Here is a 15,138-nt window from a genome sequence, read left to right on the forward strand (position 1 = left end):
TGGAAGAAAGTGGCCATGTTTTTGTAGCGCTGTATAACCCCTTTAATTTCACTAGCTGCTTTTTATATCTATAAAGTATCAATTGTCCCCCTCCACAATCTTGTGATAAGTAATGTTATATAAAGGATCAGATCAGATGAGAGAAAGTGAAAAACAGATGGGGGGATTTATGAAGACTGGTGTACCCGTACATCAGTTTTAAATAAAATCATGCCTGATTTACTAATGGTGCGTTTACACAGACAGATTTATCTGACAGATCTTTGAAGCCAAAGCCAGGAACAGACTATAATCCAGCATTAGGTCATAAAGGAAAGACTGGGATCTATCCTCTTTTCAAATCCATTCCTGGCAGATAAATCTCTCTGTGTAAACGCACCATAACAGGAGCACACCGTTTAGTAATGGTCCGTTTACACGCAGCGATTATTCGCCCAATCAATCGTTTACCGATTTTGAAGAAACGATTTGGTTTTATATAACGATCAGCGTCTAGACGAAGCGATAAATACTGATGCAAAATACTGTCTTGTGAAAATAGACTATGGCTATGCTCACATCTGCACCAGAGTCTCCATTAGAAGCCTTTGTCACAGATTCTGTTGAGTGTGAGACAATACATACCTTGGTAGAACCTGATGAACTACATTCTGACAGGTCATGGAGGGGTCATTGGGTCACACTGGTATCTATTCTATGAGCTATGCAGAGCTGTGTGTACAAAACATACAGAACAAGCTTACAGAGCAGAGCCATGTGTACAAAGCATATGGGGCAGAGCTGTGTGTACAAAGCATATGGTGCAGAGCTGTGTGTACAAAGCATATGGTGCAGAGCTATGTGTACAACACATACAGTACAAGTATACAGTGCAGAGCTATGTGTACAAGGCTAAAGTGCAGAGCTTAGTACATCAGACAGCAGAGTTGTTTTTCCCTAAGGGCCAGTTCACACAGAGTAAGGGTGCCTTCACACACACCAGAACCGCAGCGGATTTCATGCCTCGAATTTGCAGTGAATTCCACTGCAGATCCAGTGCCAGATCATCCCTATGAGAATAAATACTCACAGCGGGATTGACATCCCGCTGAGAGTATGTAAGTTAACCCCACGCCGGCCGGAGCATGCATCACCTGCTCCACTCTCCGGCTTGCTAAGGGGGTTCCCGACGTCTGCTCGTCCCGCTCAGTCAATCGGTGCGCTGCCCCAACGCAGTTACTGATTGGCTGAGTCGTCCAGCCGAGAACCCCACGACTGGACGGCTCAGCCAATCAGTGAACCCCCTTAGCAAGCCGGAGCGTGGAGCAGGTGATGTATGCTCCGGCCGGCGTGGGGTTAACTTACATACTCGATTTAAATTCCGCTGTATTTATTCTCATAGGGATGAACTGGCCCTGGATCCGCAGCAGAATTCACTGCAAAATTCACAGCATAAAATTCGAGGATCCGGTGTGTGTCAAGGAACCCTAAAACTGGTGGAATCCCGCCAGCCTCCGTGTCATACTGGCAGTCTATGGGAGGCTCGCGCTCCTCCTCTCTCCAGTTCCGCCGCAGGATTTCTGCAGTTTTACTCCGTGTGAACTGGCCCTAAGGCTTTGTTCACATGTAGCAGTTCAGTTGAAGTGTGATTTCTCAATCACAACAGGTACTGCATGCAGTTTTAGTTTTACTATAAGCAGAAATGCAATCAATTATTAGAAGTCAGTATTACCTGAAGCAATGTCAGCTGGTATATAGCTGCCTCAGGACATACAGACTATCCTCGTTATTGTTTATACATCTCTATTACTTCGTCATGTGACTAGTGGCAGGTAATCAAGAAGGAACTGCATGAAACCTGTCCAACAGCGCCACCTAGAGTCTGACTCATCCCTGGCATGTCACTGATCACATGGCCATGACGTCATCAAAGGTCCTTTCGCACACTAGGACGTAGCCTGTGGAAGCATGAAGGTCCTGGTGTGTACAGCCTGCGGCTCATGCTGCTCCCTGGTGCACAGCTGCTGAGGTACGGCTCTTCACTATGAGCGGCGGGATGACAGACATTGCTGCAGTGTCTATTACTCCTCCTGCATAAGCTGCAGTCACAGCTCGGGGATGCAGTGGTCAGTAATAGGGGGTCTGGCTCAGGCAGCAGTGACATGAAGCAGTATGTGAGCTCTTCCTTCCCTCCTTCCTGTGCTGGGGAGTGGAGTGGTCACTCATACTTGTCATGCTCACACATATAGGTTACTGTCAGTAGTTACACTATGTAAAACCATCTACAAATCATATAAGTGCGTGTTCACACCTGCAAAGCCCATGCTGAAAACAGACTGGCTGCACAATCCACCAGGCGGATATTGGTGCTGATTATGATGTGGATTTCAGCATTGCTGCTGCCCCTGCTCTCTGTATGGGGAGGCCCCTGTAACGCTGCACCCACTAACATCTTGCAACAAAGTTTTTGAAAAACATGATTTTTATTATGTAGTTTTTAAAATGTCAGACTTTTTTTTTTTTTTTTTTTTTTTTGGGGTATTCGTAATAATTCTTTAATACATAATGTAATGCTGGGTTTAAACGGAGCAATAATTCGCCCGATCGTACGATGAATGATTTTAAAGTAGCGATTTTTTTTTTTTTTTTATTATAACTATCAGCGTTTAGACGGAACGATATATAGTACAGAAAAATCGTTTTGTGATCGCTTAAGCCTATCTCGCACATGGGTTTAAAGAGGTAGTGCAGCGGTAAAAAATTATTGACAGACTAACACACATTACAAAGTTATACAACTCTGTAATGTATGTTATGTCTGTGAATGGCCCCCTTCCCCGTGTCCCAGCACCCCCACCCGTGTACCCGGAAGTGTGGTGCGCTATACTCTTCTACGTCTTCTTCGGGCGGACGGCGAACAGCTCCGACTGTCCCGAATGCCAGCCGCCCTCTGCAGCGTCATCCGATGCTGAGCACAGTTGTGACGAGGCGGAGGGTGGACGGGCGGCAGCGACTCGGCCGTCCGTCCGAAGATGACGTTTGGCACAAGATGGCGGACGGCCCTCGACACGGATCAGGTAATGTATAATGCACCACACTTCCGGGTACATGTGCGGGGGTGGGGGGACACGGGAAATGGGGTGATTCACAGACATAACATACATTACAAAGTTGTATAACTTTGTAATGTGTGTTAGTCTGTGAATAATTTTTTACCGCGGCACTACCCCTTTAATCGATGAACGACTGTTTACACGGAACGATCTGCGAATTTTTTTGCGAACGACAAACCACGATTTAAGAACATGTTCAAAGATCAAAATGAACGATTTCTCGCTCGTCGTTCGATCGCTCGCTGCATTTACACGTACAATTATCGTTCAAATTCGATTGTTATCGTGCAAATTTGCACGATAATCGTTCTGTGTAAATGCAGCATTAGAGCGAGTGACACCTAGAGGAAACCCATACAACTCCATGCAGATGTAATGCAAAGTAACAGTGCTAACCACTGAGCCACCCTGCCGTCCCAACACACAGCTTCTGATATAGAAATTCCCAGATTATGGAGAGAGGTTACTCTAGGACAGTGATTTTCAACCTTTTTTGAGCCGCGGCACACTTTTTATACTTAAAAAATCCCGGGGCACACCACCAACCAAAATGGCACAAAATGACACTAAAACAGGACATGTTATACATATAGTTCACGGAGTTCACTCTTGGGGGTTTTAAATCAGCTTCTTATCACCACAAGAGCTGCTTTTTAAGCCCTCAAGAGTGACATATGCCGGGCAGAGATCCTTTCAATAAATTATTCATTCTAAAAAAGTGAAATAAAAAAGGATAACCCCCTCATATATACAATCCCATGTAACCTCATACATACAGTCCCATGTATTCCCATATATATATATATATATATATATATATATATATATATATATAAACAGTCCCATGAAAACTCATACATACAGTCCCACGTATATGAGCACATAATTATCAGCACCATATACTGTGGTGATGTGCACTGTATAGCGCCACAGTATATGGTGCTGATAATTATGTGGCTCATATAACTGCAGTATAAAGGGGTACAATGAGACGTACTATGGCCATGAGGCCAGAGTACAAGTGCCCCCTGCTTTGCCCTCATACAGTAATAATGCCCCCTGCAGTATGCCCCATAAAATAATAATGCCCCCTGCAGTATGCCCCCATAAAATAATAATAATGCCCCCTGCAGTATGCCCCCATATAATGCCCCCTGCAGTATGCCCCCACATATTAATAATGCCCTCTGCAGTATGCCCCCATATATTAATGCCCCCTGCAGTATGCCCCCATATATTAATGCCCCCTGCAGTATGCCCCCATATAATGCCCCCTGCAGTATGCCCCCATATAATGCCCCCTGCAGTATGCCCCCATATATTAATAATGCCCTCTGCAGTATGCCCCCATATATTAATGCCCCCTGCAGTATGCCCCATATAATGCCCCCTGCAGTATGCCCCCATATAATGCCCCCTGCAGTATGCCCCCATATATTAATGCCCCCTGCAGTATGCCCCCATATATTAATGCCCCCTGCAGTATGCCCCCATATAATGCCCCCTGCAGTATGCCCCCATATAATGCCCCCTGCAGTATGCCCCCATATAATGCCCTCTGCAGTATGCCCCCATATAATGCCCCCTGCAGTATGCCCCCATATAATGCCCCCTGCAGTATGCCCCCCATATAATGCCCCCTGCAGTATGCCCCCATATAATGCCCCCTGCAGTATGCCCCCATATAATGCCCCCTGCAGTATGCCCCCCATATAATGCCCCCTGCAGTATGCCCCCATATAATGCCCCCTGCAGTATGCCCCCATATAATGCCCCCTGCAGTATGCCAATATGCACCAATAGTTTAAAAAAAAAAAAAAACAACAAACCATCATACTCACCTAATCGGCGCTGTGTGTTCTCCCTCCTCTTCAGGCTCCGTCCTGTGAGCCGCGGCGACTGAACCTCCGGCAGGCGTGATGACGTCACATCATCACGCCTGCCGGAGAGGTCACGTCCCGGCCTCCCATAGGCTGCTGGCATGAAGTGCCGCGGCCTATGGGAGTCAATGTCAGAGCAGGACGCTGACAGGTCCTGCTCTGACATTGTGCGCGATTGAATGTTTCGCCCGCTCACTGTGTGAGCGGGCGGAACATCAATCCATCAGCATATCCCTAGAAGCTGCGCGGCCGCAGCTTCTAGGGATATTAAAGGGACAGTTTCTAATTTCCGACCGGGATCCCGCGGCACAGCTGGCGGGTTCTCACGGCACACCAGTGTGCCGCGGCACCCCGGTTGGGAAACGCTGCTCTAGGACACTACTAGGAGAGGCAAGCTATTACATAGAGGGTTCCTTCAGAGACCTCTAAAAATTCATCTCATGGAACATTTAGAAATTGCACCCACTCAGTGATAAGATTGATAATATTGGTATTTTCCATAGGAATCATATCTGACTGTCGCCACCTTAAATATGTGGTAAAATTATAATAATTTAAGAATAAAGTAGTTAGGGCTGACATAGGAGGATAAAAAGAAGATTCACAACAACGCCTGGTATTTAGAAAGTTCAGAAAGTTATATAGATTTGCAATTTACTTTAATTAAAAATCTTAAAGGGGTTGTCCAGCGAAAATCTTTTTCTTTCAAATCAACTGGTGTCAGAAAGTTATATAGATTTGTAATTTATTTCTATTTCAAAAATCTCAATTCTTCCCATACTTATCAACTACTGTATGTTATGCAGGAAATGTTTTATTTTCAGTCTGACACAGTGTTCTCCGCTGACATCTCTGGCCGAGTCTCGGTTTTCTATGAATCCCCATAGAAAACCTATGTTCCAGTTCCTGTCTCGGGCAGAGATGTCAGCAGAGAGCAGTGTGTCAGACTGAAAATAAAACATTTCCTGCATGACATACAGCAGCTGATAAGTATGGGAAGACTTGAGATTTTTTAACAGAAGTAAATTACAAATCTGTATAACTTTCTGACATCAGTTGATTTGAAAGAAAAAGCTTTAGGCTGGACAACCCCTTTAAGTCTTCCCATACTATATGTCCTGCAAGAAATGTTTTTTTCAGTCTGACACAGTGCTCTCTGCTGACATATCTGGACGAGACAGGAACTGTCCAGAGTAGCAGCAAATCCTGTCGTCTAGCAAAAATCTTTTTCTTTCAAATCAACTGGTGTCAGAAAGTTATAAAGATTTGTAATTTACTTCAGTTAAAAAATCTCAAGTCTTCCCATAATTATCAGCTGCTGTATGTCCTGCAGGAAATGTTGTTTTATTTTCAGTCTGATGCAGTGCTCTCTGCTGACATCTCTGGCCGAGACAGGAACTGTCCAGAGCAGGAGAGGTTTGCTATGGGGATTCATAAAAAACCGAGACAGAGTTCCTGTCACGGCGAGAGATGTCAGCAGAGAGCAGTGTGTCACACTGAAAAGAAAAGAACACTTCCTGCACGACATACAGCAACTGTTAAGTATGGGAAGACTTAGGATTTTTAAACAGAAGTAAATTACACATCTATATAACTTACTGAAACCACTTGACTTGAAAGAAAAAGATTTTTGCTGGAGTACCCCTTTAAAAGCCTTTTCAGCTGTAACAGTGATTTATTAGCCCCTGTGGTCTTCTCTATTTTGAGGAGACCATGCAGAAAGTAAAGGACATAATTGGAAAACTTAAGTCTAAATTTAGGCCATATTCAGATGCTGCAAGAACAGCGGCCATTGTGTGACACGGCCGAGTCTAACATTAGTGTAGCCTAATGTTTGCTTGTTTTTTTCTTTTTTTCAGACACGACTGAAGAGTTGAATAGAAATTCAGACAGACAGAGTTCATGTGAGATTTTTGTTATGTATTTATTGCTTTGTTTCTTGTCTATTACCCACTTACTCTGTAGCCTGTGCTGTATCTTACAGAGAATAAACCAGCATAATGGCACATAGTTTGATGCTGCCTGGGTTACCTCTGGTGACAACATCATTGTTGCCCATGTCAAGAACACTCGTCATCCCAAAGCACCATGGGGGAGATTTATCTAACTGGTGTAAAGTGGTGATTCCACCATTCATTTTTCAAAGAATCTGTGAGGAATGAAAAGTGGGATCTGATTGGTTGTTAGGGGGAACTAAAGGTGCGTTTACACAAAACGATAATTGGCCCGATCGTACGATTAACGATGTCGGAGTAACGATTTTTTTTCATAACGATCAGCGTTTAGACGGTACGATATATCGTACGGAAAATTCATTTTGCGATCGTTTTGCGATCGCTTAAACCTATCTCACACATTGCAAAACAAGAGTCAGTGGAGTCTCAGTTACGAGTCTCAAAACACGGGATAGCCAGATATCTCTAGCCTGTTGCCAACGGGGTGCATCCATGATGGGGAGAGCACCACACCACCCCGATAAATAACCCCTCAAGTCCCACTCGGTTGCAAGTATTGGAACATAGACAGGGAAACAACAGGGTGGCCCCTTTTGTCAATGTCTAACTCAAGGTGCGAGTATTGCGATCATGACAAGGGCTTGCAAAGGCAGGCCTCCACCCACAGACAGCTGTTTCGGGGTATTTGCCCCTCGTCAGTGTGGGGTAGGATTCTGGCTAGTTGGAGCAATGACAAATCAACCAACAAAACACAGTAATCACTGTCTATGTTCCAATACTCGCAACTGAGTGGGACTTGAGGGGTTATTTATCGGGGTGGTGTGGTGCTCTCCCCATCATGGAGGCACCCCGTTGGCAACAGGCTAGAGATATCTGGCTATCCCGTGTTTTGAGACTCGTAACTGAGGCTCCACGGACTCTTGTTTTGCATATTTAAATTTTTGGGGGCATCAGTGGAGACTCTTGATTGAGTACTTCATTGGAATTTTTTTCGCTGTTCTCCTTGAGTTCAGTGATTACTGTGTTTTGTTATCTCACACACTGGTTAAATCGGCGAACGACTGTTCACACGGAACGATCTGCGAATTTTTTGTGAACGACAATTTGAGAACATGTTGAAAGATTTCTCATTCGTCGTTTGATCGTTCGCTGCGTTTACACATACGATTATCGTTCGAATTCGATCGTTATCGTGCAAATTTGCAAAATAATCGTTACGTGTAAACGCACCTTAAGACAATTCTACTTTACACCAGTTTCATAACTCTCCTCTCATCTGTTTAATTTCCACACAGCTGTATCCATGCATTTTATTATGGTAATGGGACATGTTATTACCAATCTGACCCAGAAATCTAAAGTTGTGTTTGCACAGAGATTTCTCTGACAGATTTCTGAAGCCAAAGCCAGGAACGGATTTGAAAAGAGGAGAAATCTCAGTCTTTCCTTTATGATCTGTTCCCTGTTTATAGTCTAATCCTGTCAGATAAATCTCTGTGTAAACGCACCATTAGTGCTTAATGTGTCAGAAGAATTAGCCTGATCTTTGTCACCTGACTACAGGATGACATTATCACCTTTCAGACCCCTCCCCACCCAGATCTGTATACCACTGCTGCTGCCCTTTATAGGATCAAGATAAATAGTAGTTATACACCTCCCCTGAGACATATGATACTGAGTCTAGTAAGTTCACTTAGCTGGACTTCACCACCAGCAAATGTAGGCAGCATGAGCATGGCTGAAAATCTATGCTGGTCCTATTAGCTAATACAGGTAAGCAGAAGGTACACACACAAACTTTATCATCGGAGCTTAATCTATGTTAATGCTGGAGTGTCAAAAACAAATACTACAGTACAGCTTCAAATACCACCGCATAGTGCACATAATAGCCATTAGTAGTGCCAAAGCAGCTCCACAGTTCAGCAATGAATACTTCGCCACCAGTAATAAAACAGAACCACTTTGCAGAAATATATACTTCTTCACCTGTAGTAAATCGACACAATAGTGCAGAAATACTGCTCCACCTGTAGTAACCCAACACTGCAATGTAGCAACACATACTCTTCCATCTGTACTACAAAACCATAGCAGTGCAGAAATAAATACTGCTCCACCTGCAGTAAATCAACACAGCAGTGCAGAAATAAATACTGCTCCACCTGTAGTAACCCAACACCGTAATGTAGCAACACATTCTCCTCCAAATGTACTAAACTAACATAGCAATGCAGAAATACATACTACTACACCTGTAGGAAACCAACGCCACAGTGCAGCAGTCCTGTTACCATTCCTGCCCCCCTTACCCATGTGGCACTTTTAACCCATACCACCCCGCCCCACTATTAGAAGCACTGAATCCCCTCACCTCCCAATTAGAAGCAATGGAGCCCCATTATAGAGGGGCGAGGGCTTCCTCCCACTGAGGGCGGGAGAAATGAAACAAAGCCATCTGTGGGAACCGGGCCACGGTTCAAGAAAAGGACTGCTGCGCCTTTATATCCATCTGAAAATCTTCGCACTACTGTACCGATTCATGATGCCGGGTGTACTGTGTTTCTGTACACGGACTGTAATCACGGGACGTGCAAATGCCCGCTTAGGCAACATTTTCTAGTTAAATGTGACAGTACATTTGCTCAGTGGTAAACACTATCACCTGGCAGATCTACAGGTGTATTACAGTGTGCAGCAGTACCTTACTATACACGTCCGGACAGCAGCTGTTAACACTGTAATTATTTTAGCTGGAACCAATGTCACTAACTGGGGGAGATTCATCACATGTGTAAAGATAAGAGGCAGCGCCGTCAGCACTGACAAGATTTAGTGCCTGTGAGTCTTGAGTCTGTCTGTGAATGGGCAGCCGACCAGAGAACACAGATCCTGAAGCTTAGATCACAGCCATTATATCACTGCTTATAAACTTCGGCTGTTTCCCATCATTGCACACTCCCCAGGGTGTCGTGCAGCCAGCTTAGTGCATCATCCTGAAAAGCTGCCAGAAGAGGAAGAACCCTTTTACTTTTGCACATTGTCATTCAAAGACTGTCTTTAAAAACAATAAGGGTACGTGCACTCTACGGAATCGCAATGGAAAACCCGTCGCGGATTCCGCAGCTCGCACCCACTCAGACTCTGGAGGCTGCACGCGTCTCCATCTGTGTCATAGACTCCATTCTATGCACGGGCGGGTTTCCCGTCGCAATTCCGTAGTGTGCACATACCCTTATGCTTTCTGAGACTTTTAGTACCATCTGCTAAAATAAAAATAAAAAAAAAACACAATTGTGAGAGGGTTTTCCCAGTAGTGCAGGATAGGGGATAGCGAGCTGAAAATTAATGCAGCACAGGGAGTGCTCCATTCATTCTTCTCTATGGGACTTCTATACATTAGTGAGCATCCTACTGACCAACGTGCTGTTCCCCACCCTGTGGAGGGATTCATTTTTCAAGTAGGAAATAGCCCGGTAAAAGAGATCTGTCAGTCTTTTTAAAGGGCAGCATAGAATTGGGACAGGAACGCTATTCCATTAGCCAAAAATGGCAAAAATATTTTGTTGGTGGGCTAATAGTATCCTTGAGAGAATACACCAGGCTTATTGTTATCCGTATTTTGACGGGAGTGATGCCATATCTCTGCTAGTGGTGAAATTATTATTTTCTTATGAAATGAATAATATACAGTGAAGTCACATTATAATGACCACCAGCTAATATCCAGAGTAACCACAGCTAGATGGTCTGAAGCCTCCTGCATCCCCTAGCTGCTGGAGGGGGCGCTGTGGAGGATGGAATGTGGAACATTTCTAGCTGTGTGACATGTTACTTTATCTTGCTGGAAAATCTCATTCGCCCCAGCGATGACAGTCAGCATGTATAGGTGTGTGGGATTTTCTGTTAACATTAAAAAAAAAATCATGTCTCCTAAATTTATACATGAGCGAATTTAGCTTTGGTATTTCTCTAGTTTGCTACACAAAATTCGGAAGAGCAAGATTAAAATTGGGAATCGTCCATAACCTAAATGGAGACTTTCTATTTAGGGCGTTTTACCTTGTCCTATGTGAAATTATTCCAGAAATGTGTGTGGTAGAAAAAACTTAAAGGGATTATCCATGGCCGCTTTCTTGTCCTCAGTTTGGGTCTGGTATGGCAGCTCTATTGAAGTGAATGAAGCTGATTTGTAATACCACACACAACTTGGTGGTGCTGCAAGAAAGAAGCTTTTCTTTTGTTACTCCTGGATAACCCCTTATATCTGACCTGTTCTCAGTGTAGTTTCTGCCGCCTTTACTTTTTTTATTTACTCCCAGGCTGAAAAATATACCTACAACCTTCCTTGATTCTCCCACCAGCGCCCAGTCACAGCTGCTCACCATTTTGTGTTCTCTTCTCAACACAAGGAAATGCACGATAGCCAATCTTTTGTCACAGTGGTGACTGACCCATCTAAGCCAATGATTGGCTGATCGGGCATTTCCTAGGGCAAGAAGTGGCAAGCAGAAGATATCTGCAGAAAATAACATTTTAAAGTTGCATGCATCATATTCTAGTAATTCTACTGTCATGTTGTTCTGCCGTCTGTCTTTTAAAGGTGTTGTCCAGGCAAAAACTACTTGTACTGCCAGCTTGCTGAAATTCAATCCTGGTAAACGGCTATGATAGCTGTAAACCTCTCTGATCCTTTTTACTATAAATAAGTGGCACCAGAAGCTGATAATATTCCACAAAATTCATTTGCACTTCACGGTCCATTAACATGCCCCTGAACGCTTATGTCCATATATATTAAATATAAGGGGAAATGTGAAAATTAATATTTTTGGCATTCACACATACAGGATCTGCAGCAGATTTGAAATCCCATATTCAAAGCAAATCTGCTTCAGATCCAGTACGTGTGAACGCTCCCTATCGGCATATTCCCATCTCGGCTTATAGGGGTGGTTAAGTTAAAGATTTTTGAACATACATTTATTTGACAAATATGCCACCTTCTTTTCATATGCTGCTCTTTCCCTCTCATTGTTGGCAGCTCGTTGTGTAGGTTACCTACCACCACTCTGCTCTAAAAGCAGTGGGTTGGCTGGTATCTATTTAGCTATAAATCCCAGCTCTTATATTTGGCAGGATTACAGGTCGGAGTACTAAAAGCCATTTCTTGATTCTTTCTTATTCCACTAGATGGTGCCAGACAATAAATATAAAGGAAGGAGGGCCCACACCCATTATAAACCATTGTGATTTTTTTTCTTTCCTCTCGAATTGTAACCTTCCATTAATACTGTAAAATCCTTCTGAGGAAGTTATGCACGTTTAGCATTTATTTTATTATTGTTGGAATCCCCTGCATAAGCAACCAAAGCTTATAGTATTCTAGTGGGGGATACTTGTGTTTACCTCATTACTATGGGCAGTTGTGTAGCAGTAAAAGGATCTCTACTGATCTTGTGCAATAGTAGCTTTCCAGCCAAGGGTTTTTAGAAGAAATACCTGCACGCGGTACATGGGGCAGTGTGGCTTGATCAATTCATACACAAAATTCTGATGTTTTTTATGCAGCCGTGAGGCACTAGTGTCAGCCATAGGTGTGAGGTGCAGCGCTCTTTACTCTCCTGTATTGCATTTTTAGAAGAAATGTTGATCTAATATTTCTACATTTTCTAATGAATGGATTTTTTTTTTGTTTTCAGTGGAACAGTGCAGAGAGGGGCCCACTTGAAGGCACCCGACTTTATGTGGATGGACTACACAGTTTACCATCACACATCAAAATCTGTTTTTAAAACCCATGACCAGTGCAGCTCTTCCCAACCTGTATCCGGAGTACTTTTTATAGCTGTATTATTGCTGTGGGAGACAGTGTTTTGGGCATGCTCTACGACCTGCAGGGAGGAGGTGGAGAACTGTAACCATCACCTATTGTCAGTTCCTGTGTTCTCTCCCTCTATTTTTATATTAGAGGTGTTATATCTATTATCTCTGCTTGTGGTGATCATACTACACAACAGAAAGTGTTAGAAGTCGCAGTGGGTTAAGGGAAAATTGCAAGATTCCAGCTTTTATTTAAGATATAAACGTAAAATTAGAAAGAAAAAAATCACCAAAAATGAATCCAAAAGGTAAAATGTAAAACTTGATTTAAATAATTGTTCACTTTTTGTTACATTTTAATAATTCACCTTAATAAAGTCCCATAGACACAGCCATGCACATTTTGCCTTTTTAACCCCTTAAAGACAGAGCCTAAAGTGGCCTTAAGTGGATCGTGCCAATTTTCATTTTTGCATTTCCGTTTTTCCTCCTTGCTGTAACTCTTAATTTTCCATCTACAGGGCCATGTAAGGGCTTGTTTTTTTTTAGGAACAGGTGTACTTTATAATGGCAACTTTCAATCCACCATAAAGTAATGATGAAACCCCCAAAATATCATTTATGGAGTGAAATTGGGATAAAAAATGCAATTCAGCAAATTTTGGGAGGGGATTCTTGTTTCCATTGCATAGCAGTGTTTAAGGAGTTAATGATGGGTGGCTGCACAATCGCGGCAGCCTGTCATTGATGGTGAGGACCTGGCTGCTGATAGCAGCTGGTCCTCACCTGCTATGAAGTGAGCTCGCTTCATAGCTCGTTACCCCAGAGAGGTGTTCTTGTACACCTGCTTGTGTTAAGGTCCAACCTGCGGGGGCGTACATGTATGCCCGCGGTCGTTAAGGGGTTAAACATATGTTGTTCATACATGCCAGATTGTCTTCCAGAATTTTCAGAATTTACATGCTCCTCCTTGTCAGCCATCTTATGGACAGAATCGTCACAGAGCAGGACAGAACAGCCTGGAGGTGAGGTTACCACTGGCACATAGTGAGCTGGTGGCAATAAGTGCAGTGAGTACACTTAGTAATTGTGTACACTGAACAACTTCACTATAAAGTGGCCAACCCCAGTAAAGATGATTAAACCTCATGTATGTATGGGTTTGTCTGAACCCAAACTCTTGGCATTCGATTGGCGGTGGCTAAAGAGGTTGGATGCGGCCCTAGGGAGTCCTGGAAAACATGGAAACAGCCTATGGCTATATCCATGTTTTCCAGGCAGCCTTAGGCCATGTTTAATGTCCTCCCAGTGTGTCTATTGTTAGTGTAGCTTCTTTTGCCAGTTGTGCTACCATTTGGTTTCCTTTATACATAGTGGGCAGTTGTTGTTCTGATCGTAGGAATATGATTGATTAGTAATAGTGATTGGCCAGTTCTGTACTTGGATATTTACAGACAACCATCTTTTAGTGCCGTCAAACAGGAAGGCAAGACCATTTTGATCAAATAATATTGCTAGGCTACTGAAGCAAGTTACAAGATCTAGTAGTCAAAAGTAGAATTGAAGGCAAACGGCCAAAGAAACCATGCCAAGAAATAGATCTGGAAAAGGAATTGGGAAAGAAGCCAAGACCTGTGAGACAGAAGACGGAAGTATAACTCCAGGATATATCCATCTTTATATTGCATATCTGGAACGTGTCAGTATATATTATACACTGTGATCTCTTATGGTCTATGTCACAATGAATTACGGAAAGTGTTTCATTCTCTCTTTCTTGGGTAGTCGGTGGCTTTGGCCATTCCTTATCTCAGATTTGGTTCTTTGTGCAGTAGTGTTTCTGGAAAACACATGATAAAGCGCACCCTGTGCTACACAAGACCTTGATCTTGATGCACAAAAGCCGTCATCTCTTCTGGGATGAGTTACAATGTATAATGAATTCAGTGTCTGCTATTCAGAGTAGAGCACAATTGCAGCATTGAGTTGCATTGTATTCAAGAGGAGTTGTTTTGCATTTGACAGTCAGCCCACTTTAAGTCAATGCCCTGTAGGATTTTCACTATATCAAGTTGGCTTCGTTCTCTCTCGCCTTTGATGATCTAAAATTTGTTGAGGCTAAAGCTGCCCAAGTCCATGTCGGAGATCTATAGCAGGAAGATCTCCCAACGAGAACCTCTGATGGGCTCACTGTATAGGCATATATTTTTCTATAATTTACTGTGCTGTTGTGTACCACACAAAAATGTATATCAACGTATACTAGCTAAAAGTAGACCTACAGGGCACTCCTTTGACCTCGGCTGAGTGAGTGGTACCCTGCTGATGTGTATACACCCAACAACATGTGATGTGACGAGAGTCATAGGGGGAGATTTATCAAAC

General features: G+C 43.3%; 1 protein-coding gene across 1 annotated transcript in view; it reads left to right on the forward strand.

Moving 5' to 3' along the window:
* The first annotated feature begins 1,918 nt into the window (after positions 1–1,918).
* GEMIN8 (gem nuclear organelle associated protein 8) overlaps positions 1,919–15,138 on the forward strand; it is a 40,019-nt gene continuing 26,799 nt past the window's right edge. The window contains exons 1-2 of the mRNA XM_069972449.1: positions 1,919–2,008; positions 6,832–6,876. The gene's annotated coding sequence lies outside the window, so the exon portion shown is untranslated. The remainder of the gene's footprint in view (positions 2,009–6,831; positions 6,877–15,138) is intronic.

This window comes from Dendropsophus ebraccatus, chromosome 5 (genome assembly GCF_027789765.1).
Source record: "Dendropsophus ebraccatus isolate aDenEbr1 chromosome 5, aDenEbr1.pat, whole genome shotgun sequence".
NCBI classification, from domain to species: domain Eukaryota; kingdom Metazoa; phylum Chordata; class Amphibia; order Anura; family Hylidae; genus Dendropsophus; species Dendropsophus ebraccatus.